At 46.0% G+C, this 15743-nt stretch overlaps 1 protein-coding gene across 1 annotated transcript in view; it reads right to left on the bottom strand.

The window, feature by feature from the left end:
• Positions 1–11318, bottom strand: part of LOC130868902 (E3 ubiquitin-protein ligase HERC2-like) — a 28921-nt gene extending 17603 nt beyond the window's left edge. The window contains exons 1-2 of the mRNA XM_057760903.1: positions 11171–11318; positions 10567–10659 (exon numbers count right to left, since the gene is read on the bottom strand). The gene's annotated coding sequence lies outside the window, so the exon portion shown is untranslated. The remainder of the gene's footprint in view (positions 1–10566; positions 10660–11170) is intronic.
• Between the last annotated feature and the right edge of the window lie 4425 nt (positions 11319–15743).

The raw sequence follows: 15743 nt of genomic DNA on the forward strand, positions 1-15743 counted from the left end.
CCAAATAAACCCTTCCCTCCCCAGTTTGCTTTTCCAGGTGCTTCATCACAGCAAAAGGAACCCTGACTAGGACAGTGATCCTACTTGGGGCATCTGGTTAGTGACTCAGGAAACTGTGGAACCCAAACTATGTGTCTGCCTTCTGCTTCTTGGCTGATATGATGATCAAATTTGCTATACACGCTACCCTATGATGTACAGAAAAAACAATCAAGTCAATCAGCCATGAAGTGGAATCTTCAAAGCTAACAATCAAGTCAATCAGCCATGAAGTGGAATCTTCAAAGCTCCTAGTCAAAATGAACCTTTTCTCAATGAATAAATTACTCACCATCAACGGCTCTCCCTACTAATATGCCATGAATATAAACCTAGATCTCAGCAGAGTGTTCCAGGAGAGAAGGCTAAATCTGGAAATCTCAGATAGATACAGGAAATGCCAACATCCCAATAGAGACAGTGGGCACTATGTTCAGCCCCAACTGCACTTTAGGACGGCCACAGACTGGCTATCAGTCTATCACCTATCAGTGCTCTAGAATACAGTCTAGATTGTTGAGACACTGGCATTCAAAAGTGAATTTGTAAAAATGTGGGCTAGGAGAACACTTGCTTAGTATTTAAGAGGCCCTAGGTTCAATCCCCAACACTGCATAAATCAGGTATGGTGATGCATGCCTGCAGTTCCAGCGCTCAGAAGGTACGACCAGGACATCAGAAGTTCAAGATCAACCTCAGCTACACAGAAAGCTGACGGCTAGCTTCAAAAACAGAAAACAGCAAAAAAAGATGAAACATTTCAATAGTTAAAGACTAAGCCAGAGCAGATGCTACATTCACAAGGAAGAAAGGAAGGAAAGAAAAGAGGGAGAGAGGAAGGAAGGAAGGAAGGAAGGAAGGAAGGAAGGAAGGAAGGAAGGAAGGAAGGAAGGAAGGAAGGAAGGAAGGAAGGAAGGGAAAGATGGAGGGAGGGAGGGAAGGAGAGGAAGGGAGGGAGGGAACAAATCCATTCTTTAATCACCGGGGTGGTGTAGGATCGTTATGTTACTTTTCTGTTGCTGCGACCCAAAAGTGACTTACAGAAGAGCTTATTATGCCTTGGGAAAGAAGGTCTATAATGGGGCTGGAGAGATGGTTCAGCAGTTAAAGAGCACTGACTGCTCTTCCAGAGGTCCTGAATTCGATTCCCAGCACCCACATGGTGACTCACAACTCCAGTTCCAGGGAACTTACACCCTCAAATAGACATACATTCAGGCAAACCACCAATGCACATAAAATAAAAATAAATAATTTTTTTTTTTAAAAAAAGAGGAAGTCTATAATGGCAGGAGAAGCATGAGAGCAAGCCATGGGAGCAGGAAGCTGAGCAGGAAGACAGAGCTGAAGTAGGATGAGGCTGAACGTCACAAAGCCCACCCACAGCGCAGCGCTTCTCCAGCAAAGCTTCATCTCACACAGTGCAACCAACTGCGGACCAAGTAAGTGTTCAAATACGTACGCCTATGAAGGGCGTCGCTCATTCAGACCACCACCACAATTATGCAGCAGTTTTTCAGAACTGAAATCTTCCACCCAGAAAGGAAGAGGGGAAGCTCAGAAAACTGAGAAGTAATTAACTTACAAGTCTCAGAAGGTCCTTGAAACTACCGAGATTTACAAGGACCCTCCTCGAGACTATAGACATAGTGCACAGACACCAAGAGAGGGGACGGGCACATCTATCAGGCTCCAGGGTGAGTGTCCACGAGTCCCCACTGGGGAGATGGGCCTACAGCGACGCAGCAGCCTTTGAGTCAGCCCCAATCTATAGAGCCAGAGCTCCCATGTTGGACTTTGGCAGGAAGTTTTTTGTTCTGTCATCAGGTCCCTGTGTGTGATCGAAATGTGTTGGCATCGCCCCAGGAGAGCAAGGGACAGAAGCTGCGTACGTGGCAAGTCATCTTTTCTTGGAAGGCATGGGCTGGATGTCTTGAGGAACACAATGTGAAGGAACCGATAGCCAACAGATAGACATGAAGCATGGCCTCAAGCAGCACAACCCAAGTGCAACAGAGAGCATCCCCCAGCCAAGCATCACTAGTCTTAGGAAGGGCCCAGCCGCAATGGTTCAGACAAATTATCTAAGAGTAAAGGCTATATGGACCAACCTAACTAAGCACTAAGACAGAGCTTGGAACCAAAACTGATCTGAGGCAAATGACATATATGCCTAAGCAAAACTCATTCAGATTTTTTATTTTCATACACATACATATTGTACATTAACCATAACCCCATTCTCCCCAACCTTTGTTTATCCCTTTTTCAAAAAATCTAAGCTAAAATTAAATCCACAGCCAGGTACTATAATAGATGCCTGTTGTCCCAGACATTCAGAAGGCTGAGGCAGTTGGATCAAAAATTTATAAAGTCGGGGCTGGAGAGATGGCTCAGCGGTTAAGAGCATTGCCTGCTCTTCCAAAGGTCCTGAGTTCAATTCCCAGCAACCACATGGTGGCTCACAACCATCTGTAGTGAGGTCTGGTGGCCTCTTCTGGTCTTCATGCATACACATAGGAAGAATACTGTATACATAATAAATAAATAAATATTTAAAAAAAAAATTTATAAAGTCAACTTAGGAAACATAAAATTAACCTCAAAAATAAAGATGTAAAACAAAGGCCGGGCGGTGGTGGCGCACGCCTTTAATCCCAGCACTTGGGAGGCAGAGGCAGGCGGATCTCTGTGAGTTCGAGACCAGCCTGGTCTACAAGAGCTAGTTCCAGGACAGGCTCCAAAACCACAGAGAAACCCTGTCTCGAAAAACCAAAAAAAAAAAAAAAAAAAAAAAGATGTAAAACAAAATCTAGCATAACATTTATAATGCTCAACATTTAATCACATTTTAGCAAAAATACACCAACCTATAGCCAGAGTAACTGATTGATGCAAATGACAGAATCATTCAAGAGGTTGGTATCGGTGACTGATTCAGCAGAAAAAAGCATTAAAGGTTCTATAGAAAGAACCCAAGTAGGCTAGATGATGATGATGCCACACGCCTTTAATCCCAGCACTAGGGAGGCAGAAATAGGCAGATCTCTGTGAGTTCGAGGCCAGTCTGGCCTACAGAATGCGTTCCAGGACAGGTTCCAAAGTCACAGAGAAACCCTGTCTCAGAAGAAAGACCCGATAGAGTGATGTAAAATACGGCAGTGTGAACTTTATCTGTATGATGCTCTCCCAGTCTTTGCTCCTATCCCCTAAACACACAGGAGTCCAGGCAGAGCTTCCCATGACCACACCATGCCACTATTTCTATGCAGATCTATAGTCATGTGATATCAAAGAACTTCGTTTTTCTACTCATTCCTCAGGAGCCAGGAGAAACCTTCCTGAGGTACTCACTCAAGTCCAGGCAGATCTCACGTGAGGCAAGCACTCCACCCTACCACTGAGATCTCCACCTCCAGTCTTCCCAGCCTTTCCTTTTCTCCCCACAGCGCTTGGATATTTCTGAGGTAGTGCCTTACTGAGATGCCCAGGGAAAGGACTTGAACTTCAACCCTGCTACCTCAGCTTCCCAAGAAGCCGGGGCTATAAGCCTGTCCCACCAGTTTGTGTCCTTTTTCCCTGAGTTTGGTTCCCTACACCCATGTCAGATAGTGCACAACGGCCTCTAACTCCAGCCTGGGGACCAAATGCACTCTGGGAGAACCCGTACACTCCTGGCATAAGCTCACTAGGACACACAGATAAAAATAGAAATATGTTTAATTTAAAAATGACTAACAAGATCTACAAAGTGCATATAATCAAAAGCATCAATAAAAAGCCACACTATCTATAAAAGTTATTATAGCAAATCACTATCAACTACTTTACACTGCATAAAACTGAAGAATTTGGAGGTAGTTAACAGGAACTCACTGCAGGAGAGAGGAGCACAAGTTTGCATCTAGGTCCTGCAGAGAGAAAGGATGCACTCCTGTGTGGATGTGTGCAGTGTGAAGTCTAGGTCCTGTGTGAGAGAGAGGATGCACTCCTGTGTGGATGTGTGCAGTGTGAAGTCTAGGTTTCACAGTGAGAGGATGCACTCCTCTGTGGAAGTTGTGAGTGTGAAGTCTAGGTCCTGTGTGTGAGAGGATGCACTCCCCTGTAGATGTGCGCAGTGTGACATCTATGTCCTGCAGAGAGAGAGGATGCACTCCTCTGTGGAGGCTGTGAATGTCAAGTCTTGGTCCTGCAGAGAGAGAGGATGCACTCCTCTGTGGATGTGTGAGGTGTGAAGTCTAAGAGCCAGATAGTGAAGCCCTGTCTTTTGCATGTGTTCCTTAAACTGGAACAGCAGAGCCAAGTTTGTATTTGAAGATTCTTTTTAATAACAGCATAGGAACACCCAAGTCAATAACTCTGCTCAATGCTTCAAACCCAACAAAATGTCATACACAAAAACAGCAAACCCTAACTTTCATTATGGAGGTCTATTAACAATACTATTCTATTGAGGCGATTATACTTAGATACAGGGAAAGAGAATCCCAAAGACATCAGATTCCCTACATTCACCATACTCTTTTATGTCAGCATATCAGCAACCAGCCAGTTAGTCACAACCTAGGAGCAGCACTCATCAGATGTCCATGTGCATACACCTTTGGATCTACTGACATGTCTAAGCATAATATGACATCATTTATAGTCAACCTTCAATTCTTTGTTTTTAAATATTTATTTATTTATTTATTTATTTATTATGTATACAAGATTCTGTCTGTGTGTATGTCTGCAGGCCAGAAGAGAGCAACAGACCTCATTACAGATGGTTGTGAACCACCATGTGGTTGCTGGGAATTGAACTCAGGACCTTTGGAAGAGCAGGCAATGCTCTTAACCTCTGAGCCATCTCTCCAGCCCTCAATTCTTTTTTTTTTTTTTTTTTTTTTTTTTTTTTTTTTTTTTTTTTTTTTTTTTTGGTTTTTCGAGACAGGGTTTCTCTGTGGTTTTTGGAGCCTGTCCTGGAACTAGCTCTTGTAGACCAGGCTGGTCTCGAACTCACAAAGATCCACCTGCCTCTGCCTCCCGAGTGCTGGGATTAAAGGCGTGCGCCACCACCGCCCAGCCTCAACCTTCAATTCTTAAGTGCACTTTTGAGCTTAATCATTTTGAATTGATGACTATGTGCCAAATACAGATAAATAAGTGATCCAGAATTTAACTACAGGTTAACACAAAAACTCTAAAGGCATTATGCTAAGTTAACAAAGCTGACCTCAGAAAAACCACGCACCATACGATAATCTAAAGATAACTTGATAGACCAGATTGATTCTCAGTGCTGGAGCTCAGATTGTGAGGGAAGTGACACAGAGGGGTAGCACCAAGAACACCACTCGGGTGGTGACAGCTCCATGAACTGACACTAAGGCAGAAGGGCACAGAACTGTGCATATGAACGGGAAGGATGCAAACTACTGATTTTGATAGTATACCACAGTGAAACAAAATATAACGCTGGGAGCATCTGGTTAAAGGGAACACACTGATCTTACTATGTTGTTGGCAACTTTCTGAGTCTATCACTATTTTCAAAATGAAAAGGTTAAAAAAAGTGCTTCAGGCATATCCAATTTCATGTGCCATTTCAAAGAATCCTTAAATAGAAAATGTAAGTAGCTTATGTAAGAAAGAGCAACAAATTTCTATCTAGTCTCATGCTCAAAGACATAACCTTAGTCTTCCATCAAGAGTGACAAAAGAAAAAAGTTTTAAGAAACAAAAGTCTGAAAGTATAACGTACTACTATGTCCTGTAAGTAATTTTCTTTTTGGCTCACTGAAAAACTACCATCAGCTCAGATAAACAGTAATAAGGTCATACATTTCACCCTTTTATTATATTGCCTTTTCGAGAGTAATGAACACTAAATGCCCCAATAAATCTACATAAAAATTAAGAGTGCTAAACATTCAAGTGTGGAGAGTTTCTTGGCATGTATATGCATGCATGGGTGGACTGATGTGTGCAAATGCACATACAAATGTGTCTGGAGGCCAGAAGCTGAGATCAGCGATCCCTGTTTCCTGACACAGAAAGCCTCCCTTGAACCCAGCGCCTGTCATTGAGCTAGTCCAGTTACTGAGCTTGTCTTGGGAACTCTGCCTTGGCCTTTCAGCACTGAGATGACAAAAGGGTCATCACAGCCACCGTGTGTGGTGGAAATCAGAGCTGGGTCCTCACAATTGCCCAGCAAGCTCTTCTCTGACTTTTCTGAGCCACTTCCCCAGCCCACAATGCTATAAGTGTGTGTATGTGTGTGTGTGTGTGTGTGTGTGTGTATGTGAAAGCCATGTGAGCTCTTGGCCTACAATGGACACTATATTAAAAACTGCTGGTTGTAATATCCAAAATAATGTATCTATGCCAAGATTCTATGTTATTATACACATGTTAAATTTTTCATACTTCAAAAGCATTTCCTTTCTAAAGTTATTAACATTTCTTGGGTATTTCAAACAAAACAAGCTTATAAAAATGAACTGGCTAAAATTTACACGTATAAATACATACGTATATCTTTCACAAATACTATTTATTAACTGTATGTCAATACAAAAGCCTAAGAGGAAATAAGGAAATACCCAATCCAGGAAGACAACACATACTCCACCTCCCACACAAAAGGCAAAGTCGGCCAGCGTAAGATGAGTATGTGCAATGTGGGTTTGCCAGGATCCCAAAAAGGGACACTGAGTCTAAGCCTTAGAGAAGAACAATTATTATTGTTCTTATTCCTTATATTTCTTTTCTTCAAAACAGGGTTTCTTTGTGTAGCTCTGGCTGTCCTGGAGCTCTGTAGACCAGGCTAACCTCGAACACAAAGATCCACCTGTCTCTGCCCCCCCACCCCAGAGTACTAGGATTAAAGGTTTGTGCCACCATTGTCCAGTCTGAATCCCTCATATTTAGTAAGCAATGATAGAGAAAGTGCACAAGCCATTTACATATCTGTATCACCAAACACATTTCCCTCTGACATGTAACCAAAACCTAGTCACTTGTTCTTGGGAGATATGGGAAGACTTTAAAAAAAATTTTTTTAATGTCTAAGAAGGGTCAAATACTAGTATGCCACTGAATAAATAAAGTGATATGTACTCTAAGAATGACTAGTGATTTATTTTATATATATCTGACTCTTCAGAGACAATCAGTGCATTATTAAGCTAGTTTTGAATCAAAATACTAAACTCACATTTGGCAGTTATTCAGTTTGATTACTAAGGCGGGAAACACAACCCCATTAGGTAAAGGGAGTAGATTCTCTGTTTTTGTTTGATGTGGGTTTTTTGGGTATGGTTTCAGGTTTTTGGTTTTTCTGCATTGATAACAATCTAAACCAGGGCTTTGAACACACTGGGAATCCACTCTACCACGGAGCTATAAACCCCCAGCCCTTAAAACATTTTCTTGACCTCAACGAGTGTCTCAAAGTATACCAATCACAAAAAGCAAATTTGTATTGGGGTGAGGAGTTGGTTGAGCAAGAAAAAGCAATTGTTAAGAAGCCTGACAACCTGAGTTTAGGTCTGTGGAACTTATATAAAAAGCCAAGCTCAGCAGAGCATGTGTGTAATCTCGGTATCCAATACTACAGGAAGACAGGAGGCAGAGAGAATTTCTGTGGAAGCACATGGGCCAGCTGGCCTGGACCACACAGAGCAGCAAATGAGAGTGACCCTGCCTCAAACACCATCGACGTTCAGGACCGACAGAGGTTGTCCTCTAACCTCTACACATGTGGGTGGCACATGTGTACCCTTGCACACGAGCACAATGACACCTGTCATATACACACAGGAGAAAATAAAATTTAAAAGTTTTTTAAAGTTTGTCTGACTCTCAATATTTCATAAGAAATCACTTATTTCTCACCTATCTAACCTGCTTATAAAAGACAAAAGAAAGCAGACACAAATAGTTAAACAAAAAAGAGGTATTTAAACAACAAACAAAGGGTAAGTAACAAACCACTTAAGTCTCCTTAGCTCAATTTTATCTATCTTCACACCATGAATAACACACCTGTCATCTGCAATAGTCCTCAACACACCTGTCATCTGCAACAGTCATCTACAACAGTCCTCAACACACCTGTCATCTGCAACAGTCCTCAACACACCTTTCATCCACAACAGTCCTCAACACACCTGTCACCTGCAACAGTCCTCAACACAGCTGTCATCTACAACAGTCATCTACAACAATCCCCAACACACCTGTCATCTGCAACAGTCATCTACAACAATCCTCAACACACCTGTCACCTGCAACAGTCCTCAACACACCTGTCACCTGCAACAGTCATGTACAACAGTCTTCAACACGTCTGTCATCTGCAACACATATGTACAACAGTCATCAACACACCTGTCATCTACAACAGTCCTCAACACACCTGTCATCTGCAACAGTCCTCAACACACCTGTCATCTACAACAGTCATCTTCACCAGTCCTCAACACACCTGTCATCTACAACAGTCATCTGCAAAAGTCCTCAACACACCTGTCATCTCCACCAGTCCCCAATACACCTGTCACCTGCAACAGTCATGTACAACAGTCTTCAACACATCTGTCATCTGCAACAGTCATCTACAACAGTCCTCAACACACCTATCATCTACATCAGTCATGTGCAACAGTCCTCAACACACTTGTGATATGCAACAGTCACCTACAATAGTCCTCAACACACCTGTCATCTACATCAGTCATCTCCAACAGTCCTCAACTCACCTGTCATCTACATCAGTCATCTCCAACAGTCCTCAACACACCTGTCATCTGCAACAGTCCTCAACACACCTGTCATCTACATCAGTCCATCAGTCATCTCCAAAAGTCCTCAACACACCTGTCATCTGCAACAGTCCTCAACACCTCTTATCTACTGACATTCAGTGTTTGAAGGGACTAGGAAATCAATAAGAGGCAATAAACTTGATTACAAAACTCCATGATCAAAGGCTGCTCACACTACCTTACAGTCACGAATGCTACATAATCAACTCTAAGCAAAACTATTATAAAAATGAGTTGTCTGACAATTATTTAATGTGGTTAGCCCCCGAAGAGGAAAGGACACAGACACTTTTTTTTTTTTTTTTTTTTTTTTTTTTTGGTTTTTCGAGACAGGGTTTCTCTGTGGTTTTGGAGCCTGTCCTGGAACTAGCTCTTGTAGACCAGGCTGGTCTCGAACTCACAGAGATCCGCCTGCCTCTGCCTCCCAAGTGCTGGGATTAAAGGCATGCGCCACCACCGCCCGGCTCTCAGACACGTTTTCATGTCTGTGGTAACGGAGGTCCAAAAGTACCCCTCTACACTATGTATAAACAGCAAGTAGCTCATAATCAGCCCCAAAATTCTTACTGTGATCATTTATCTCATAATCTCCTGACACTTGTAATTCCTTTACTAAACATTACAGACACAGGCCAGCATTCTGCTTCTCATATTCCTGGTGCAAAAATCTGAACATTCCTCTTCATTACAGCTGTAATCTATGTAAAACCAATAGCTCAACCAAACTTTCATCTCTCCAGAAGCAGAAACACAAAATCGCAGAAAATGATAACTTACTACACATCACTTCACTGCTTCCCCACACAGCTAACAATCTTCTCAAAAGTATCGGGAAGAAACAAACACTGGTGGGCAAGGTGGCACATGCCTTTAATCCCAGCACTCAGGAGGCAGGGGACAGCCAGCCACGGTAAGGTGCATAGAAAGACCCTGTCTAAAAATAAGAGAGGAAAAATCAAACTGACAACAGCCACGTCTTGACTAAGAGTGTTGGCAAGAGCTGGGATGGCATTCAGCTGGTCAAGCTCTTGCCTAACTGCACCACAGAAACCCAACAAGGTGGCACATGTCTGAAACGCTATCAGTCCAGAGGTGGAGGCAAAAGGATTGGATTTCAGGTCATCCTCACCTACATGGAGAGTTCAAGGCCAGCCTGGGAATATGAAACCCTATCTTAAGAAAAAAAAAGACTCCCGATAAAAATTGAAAAATTGCATAACTAGCTCTCAAGTTTCTTGCACTTACAAATGACTTTAATTAAAACATAACCACATAGCATCTACCTCAACAGTCATAATAAACATTACATCGTAAGTTATAAGAAATAACCCTCCTCAGACCAGATCCATCTACCTCAACAGTCATAATAAACGTTACATTGTAAGTTATAAGAAATAACTCTCCTCAGACCAGATCCATCTACCTCAACAGTCATAATAAACGTTACATCGTAAGTTATAAGAAATAACCCTCCTCAGACCAGATCCATCTACCTCAACAGTCATAATAAACATTACATTGTAAGTTATAAGAAATAACCCTCCTCAGACCAGATCCATCTACCTCAACAGTCATAATGAACGTTACACTGTAAGTTATGAGAAACAACCCTCCTCAGACAACATCTAGTTGCTAGCCACTCACATGTTCTACTTAACCAAAAACTTTATAGAGACGGGGACACACAAAGAACACCACAACACGCCAACCCCACCTGGATATCTGTCTTCAACCATTTGGAATCAAGTCGAGACTGGGCAGCCAAACAGAAGGACTCAGAAGGCATGTTTCCTCCCGGTGGTCGGGCCTGCAAGTCAAACAGAAACGTTGGAGACCCATAGCTTATGAAACTATTACACCGTTCTGCAGTTTAACGCGGCAAACAGAGAAGGTAAAAAGGGGGAAAGGAGAGCAGGAAGGCGGGGGACAAGAGCTCGAGAGGGAAAGCTGGACCAAGAACGGGAGGAGCCCTTCCATTAGAGGTGGAGTCGCCAGCCCTGGAGTGGTCACAGGCGACCACCGCACAATGTCACCCCACTCCTTAAATCCCAAAGGGGCGCGCGCACACACGCCAGGAAAACTCACTATGGCCACGACTGATGACACCACGGTGCATCAGCCGCTTTACCTACAGCAGTCACGGGTGTGGGGAATCAACAAAAGTCCCGTCTGCAGAGAGATCTACAACCATCGCCTGACCACTCAAGGCAGAGCCAGGCGGTCGCGGCCCCCCAAAGCGCACAGGCCCTGTCGTCCGCGCCAACGCCCGCCTTCCGCCCGCCGCGCTCCCGGGCCCCGCGCGCCCGGATCTCCCAGACCTGGCGCCGCCCGTCGTCGCCGCTCCGCCCTGCTCCGGCCCGCGCTCGGCCAGACGCGGCGCCGCCCGCTCCGCCAGCCGGCTGCGGGAACCCTCCCTGCGGGAACCGGCCGGCGCTAGCGAGCCAGCGGTCCGGTCTGCGGCCCGAAGCGCAGGCTGACGCACGACGGCGCCCGCCCAATAGCGCGAGGCGACGGGACGGCCGCGGCCAATGGGCTCGCGGCGGAGCCCGGCCCGCCCCTCCCTCCCCTCCATTTCCGCTTCCTTCGCTGGGCGACAGCCAACCGCAGACGCCGGGAGGCGGGACTCCTGCGCGCGCACACTGGCTCGCACCCTCCCCTTTCTCCTACGGACCCGAAAGGAGTTGACCGTCTCCAAGGCGACGACACCCGAGAGGCTCTGTGCGCTGCACTTCGAAATTCGAGCCTCTGGGCAGGGGACAAAATTTAAGAAAAAGCTATTGGGGCAATATGTGGGAGGAGGGGGGAGAGATATAGGAAACGGGGAGGAGGCAGAAATTTTAATTAAAAAAGAAATAAATAAAATTAAAAAATAAATGAATAAATAATTGCTCTTCCTAAAAAAAAAAAAAAAAGAATTTCTTTGCAAACAATGTAAACCTATTCCCATGTGCTATTTAAAAAAAAAAAAAATGCTCTTGACGTCCGAGAAATGGTGTCTTACCTGGGGCTGGAGGCTAGGCTAGACTAGGCTGGGTTTCTGTGCAGAGAGGCAAGGGTTCTTTTTAAAAATACATGTATTTATTTATTTATTATGTATACAATATTCTGTCTGTGTGAATGCCTGCAGGCCAGAAGACGGCACCAGACCCCATTACAGATGGTTGTGAGCCACCATGTGGTTGCTGGGAATTGAATTCAGGACCTTTGGAATAGCAGGCAAAGCTCTTAACCTCTGAGCCATCTCTCCGGCCCGAGGCAAGGGTTCTTGCATGCTACAGCCCTACAGAGGGAAAAAGTGTACCTGAGCCTCCCCCATCAGGCACGATATACTGCTCTGCTCCCCGCCTGGCTAACATGAGGCCTGAGGCCCAGCCTCATCAGCTGTGACCTCCTTTTATGCCTCTTGCGTCAATTCCAAGGTTGTTGTCCCCCACAAAGAGAAAGGAAACCTGGCCATCTCTCTCTGCCTCTGACCACACACCCACGAGTGTCCACTGGGCATGCACCTGCCATGTACTCTATCCTGGATGCTGGGGACAGAGGGAGGCCCAGGAAGCGACAAAGCCCACAGTATGGAAAGGCTGGCATCCCAGCTGAGGGTCCAGAGGTCAGGGGAAGGCTTCTTGAGCAGTGAAAAGGCCAAGAACAAAGACCCCGAGGCAGGAGCATGCCCAGGTTCTCAGTCTTGCGCTGTTGTTATTTAGGGCTGAGAATTCCTCATTGTGGACTGCCCTGGGCCTTGTAGGGTGTTTAGCAGAACTAAGCACGGAGGAACTCCAGCCTGTGGTAGCTGACAGCAGGGGGTGGACAGGAGCAGGCAAGGCAGAGGCAGAGGCCTGAGCAAGGCTACTACAGCCAAGCAATCACATCATGTCCTCTCTGTGTGTGCATGTGCGCGTGTGCGTGGGTAGGCATACAGTAGTACACATGGGCACACGCATGCGCTTACATCTGTGTACTGCCTGTGCATGTGACTCTGTACACCAATGTTTGTGGCATGTCTGTAAGTGCTTGTGTGGCAGGCACAGTGTACACGTGACGTGCTCAGGTGTGAGAGGGAAGATGGTTCAGATACTCAGACGAGGATCGGGGAGGAACGGCCCTGTGTATCCTCTTAATGGTCTCCCCAGGCCTGAACAGCAGGATGGGGCGGGTGTGTTTGGGGTTCCCTGCTTCTGTACACACCCAAGCTGACCTTTCAGAGCTATATTTCCCCTGGGTTGTCAGGATCAACCTCACCGTGCCCCAGGGCTGTCTGCTGGCTGTTGTGGGCCCAGTGGGGGCTGGGAAGTCCTCCCTGCTGTCTGCCCTGCTCGGGGAGCTGTTGAAGGTAGAAGGGTCTGTGAGCATTGAGGTAAGACACCCTGTTCCTCCCTGCCCTGGCCACTGAGATGTATCCTCAGAGATCCCTCATAATCTTCCCTCACAGGCCAGGTCCTGTCAACCACTGTAAGCCTCCTGCCCTCTGAGCACCCAATCCCCTACTCTCATATGAGCTACCAACTGTGAAGCGTGTTTCAGGGTTCCGTGGCCTATGTGCCCCAGGAGGCCTGGGTCCAGAATACCTCAGTGGTGGAGAATGTGTGCTTCAAGCGGGAGCTGGACCTGCCCTGGTTGCAGAAAGTTCTGGAAGCCTGTGCTCTGGAGTCTGATGTGGCCAGCTTCCCTGCAGGAGTCCACACCCCAATAGGGGAGCAGGTGAAGAGCCCCTGGGTCCAAATGCCTCCCTGACCTGGGGATAGTATGATGAGGGACAATAGGGACAGAAAGGGTGTTGTGAAGGAGGCCCCAGCTCAAAGCCAAACACATAGCAGCTGCTCCGTTATTAAGGAGAAATTGATTTTAAAAATTAAAACAGAGACAAAAGGAGAGCAGAATGCCCTGCTGAGTAATGTTAGCCAGATTGTTTCCCCTTTCTTTGCCTCACCAAAGTATCTAAGCTGAGATGGTCCCCACACAGGACACAGGCATCTGAAGCTATTGAACACACAGAATCAGAAAACTATGTGCTAAGTGCTGGCCCCCTATTTGTTTTTGTAAATAAAGTTTTATTGGGACATAGTCATCTATTCACTGCCTATGATCTATGACTACTTCAGAGCTAGGAAATTGGGGCAGACATCAAATGGCCCTCAAACTTTACAAAAGTTGGGGCTGGAGAGATGGCTCAGTGGTTAAGAGCACTGGCTGATCTTCCAGAGGTCCTGAGTTCAATTCCCAGCAACCACATGGTGGCTCAAAACCATCTGTAATGAGATCTGGTGCCCTCTTCTGGCATGCGGGCATACATGTAGGCAGAATGTTGTATACATAATAAATAAATAAAATCTTAAAAAAAAAAAAAAAAAACTTTACAAAAGTTATTCTCTGTCCCATCCTAGAAAATGTGGAGTAGCCCCTGGGTTAGGGAACTGGGAATCACTGCTGAAATCAAGTTTTGCAGATTCTGAGCAACTGCTTCACCTCTGAGCTATAGTCTCTTGTTTTGTTTTGTTTTATTTTTTATTTTTTTGGTTTTTTTGAGACAGGGTTTCTCTGTGGTTTTGGAGCCTGTCCTGGAACTAGCTCTTGTAGACCAGGCTGGTCTCGAACTCACAGAGATCCACCTGCCTCTGCCTCCCGAGTACTGGGCTTAAAGGTGTACACCACCACCTCCAGCCTCATTTTAAAGATGAAGGATCCAGTGTATGTAGGAGCTGGTCCTTGTCTCTATGACAACACTCCAGTCTAGGGAAGCCCAAATCTGAAAGACATACTATCATTTCTCTTCTCCCAAACCACCTTACCTTTTTCCACAGCCCATCCTTAACCCATGTGTGCATCCCTCACCTGTCCTTCCTTCACCACCCAGATCAGCCGGTAGCTACGGCTCACATGGATCTACAGCAGAAGGGTCCTGAGGCAGGAGTCTGTAGAAAGATGCCCAGTGAGGCTTTGCTAATGATGCCTTTGGGAACTTGAGTTGAACTAGGCCCAACTCATTCTCTCCTCTGTGTGTCTCACAGGTGAAGACCACCACGTACCTGAGCTACCTGAAGGCGGTGGGCACACCCCTGTGCACCTACACCCTGTTTCTCTTCTTCTGCCAGCAAGTGGCGTCCTTCTGCCAGGGCTACTGGCTGAGCCTCTGGGCTGATGACCCGGTCGTGGACGGACGGCAGAAGCATGCAGCCCTGCGTGGCTGGGTCTTTGGACTCCTGGGCTGTCTCCAAGGTACCCTATGTCAGTGAGCAAAGCTCTGCTCCCACTCCACCCACTCCTGTCCTTAGATGTCTGCTCAGGACATTCTAGGAGCAGCCATCCCAGGTCCTTGATGTAGCCTGAGGACAGCTCTTCCCTACCAAGAAGGTATCTCTGAAGTTAGCCAGCTAATGGCCTCAATCACCCGCCCCAAACCTCCAGACAGCCACATTCATCACAACTGAACCCAGGCTACAACCCCTCCCCAGGGCACTCTCTTTGGCCTCTTTCACTGCCCCATTTTCTCCTCTTTCTTTTTCATTCTTTCTTTCTTTTCCTTCCTCCCTTCCTCCCTCTTTCCTTCCCTCCCTCCTCCCTCTCTCCTTCCTTCCCTCCCTCCCTCCTTCCTCCTCTCCTCCCTCCTTCCCTCCTTCCTTTCCTTCCTCCCTCCTTCCTTCTTCCCTTCCTTTCTCCTTCCCTCCATTCCTCCCTCTTTCCTTCTTCCTCCCTCCTTCCTTTCTTCTCAGGAACTTTTAAAAAACACTTGTTTGTTTATTATTCTCAGTTTGTGCACGGACACGTGAACACCACAGCACACGTGTGGTCACACCCGTAGGAGTGGGTTTTCTCCTTCTCCCACACAGATCCCAGAGTTGGTATGCCCAGGCATCAGCCTTGGCGGCGAGTCCTTCTGCTGAGCCTTCTCGCCAG

Source organism: Chionomys nivalis (assembly GCF_950005125.1).
Source record: "Chionomys nivalis chromosome 23 unlocalized genomic scaffold, mChiNiv1.1 SUPER_23_unloc_1, whole genome shotgun sequence".
Taxonomy (NCBI): Eukaryota; Metazoa; Chordata; class Mammalia; order Rodentia; family Cricetidae; genus Chionomys; species Chionomys nivalis.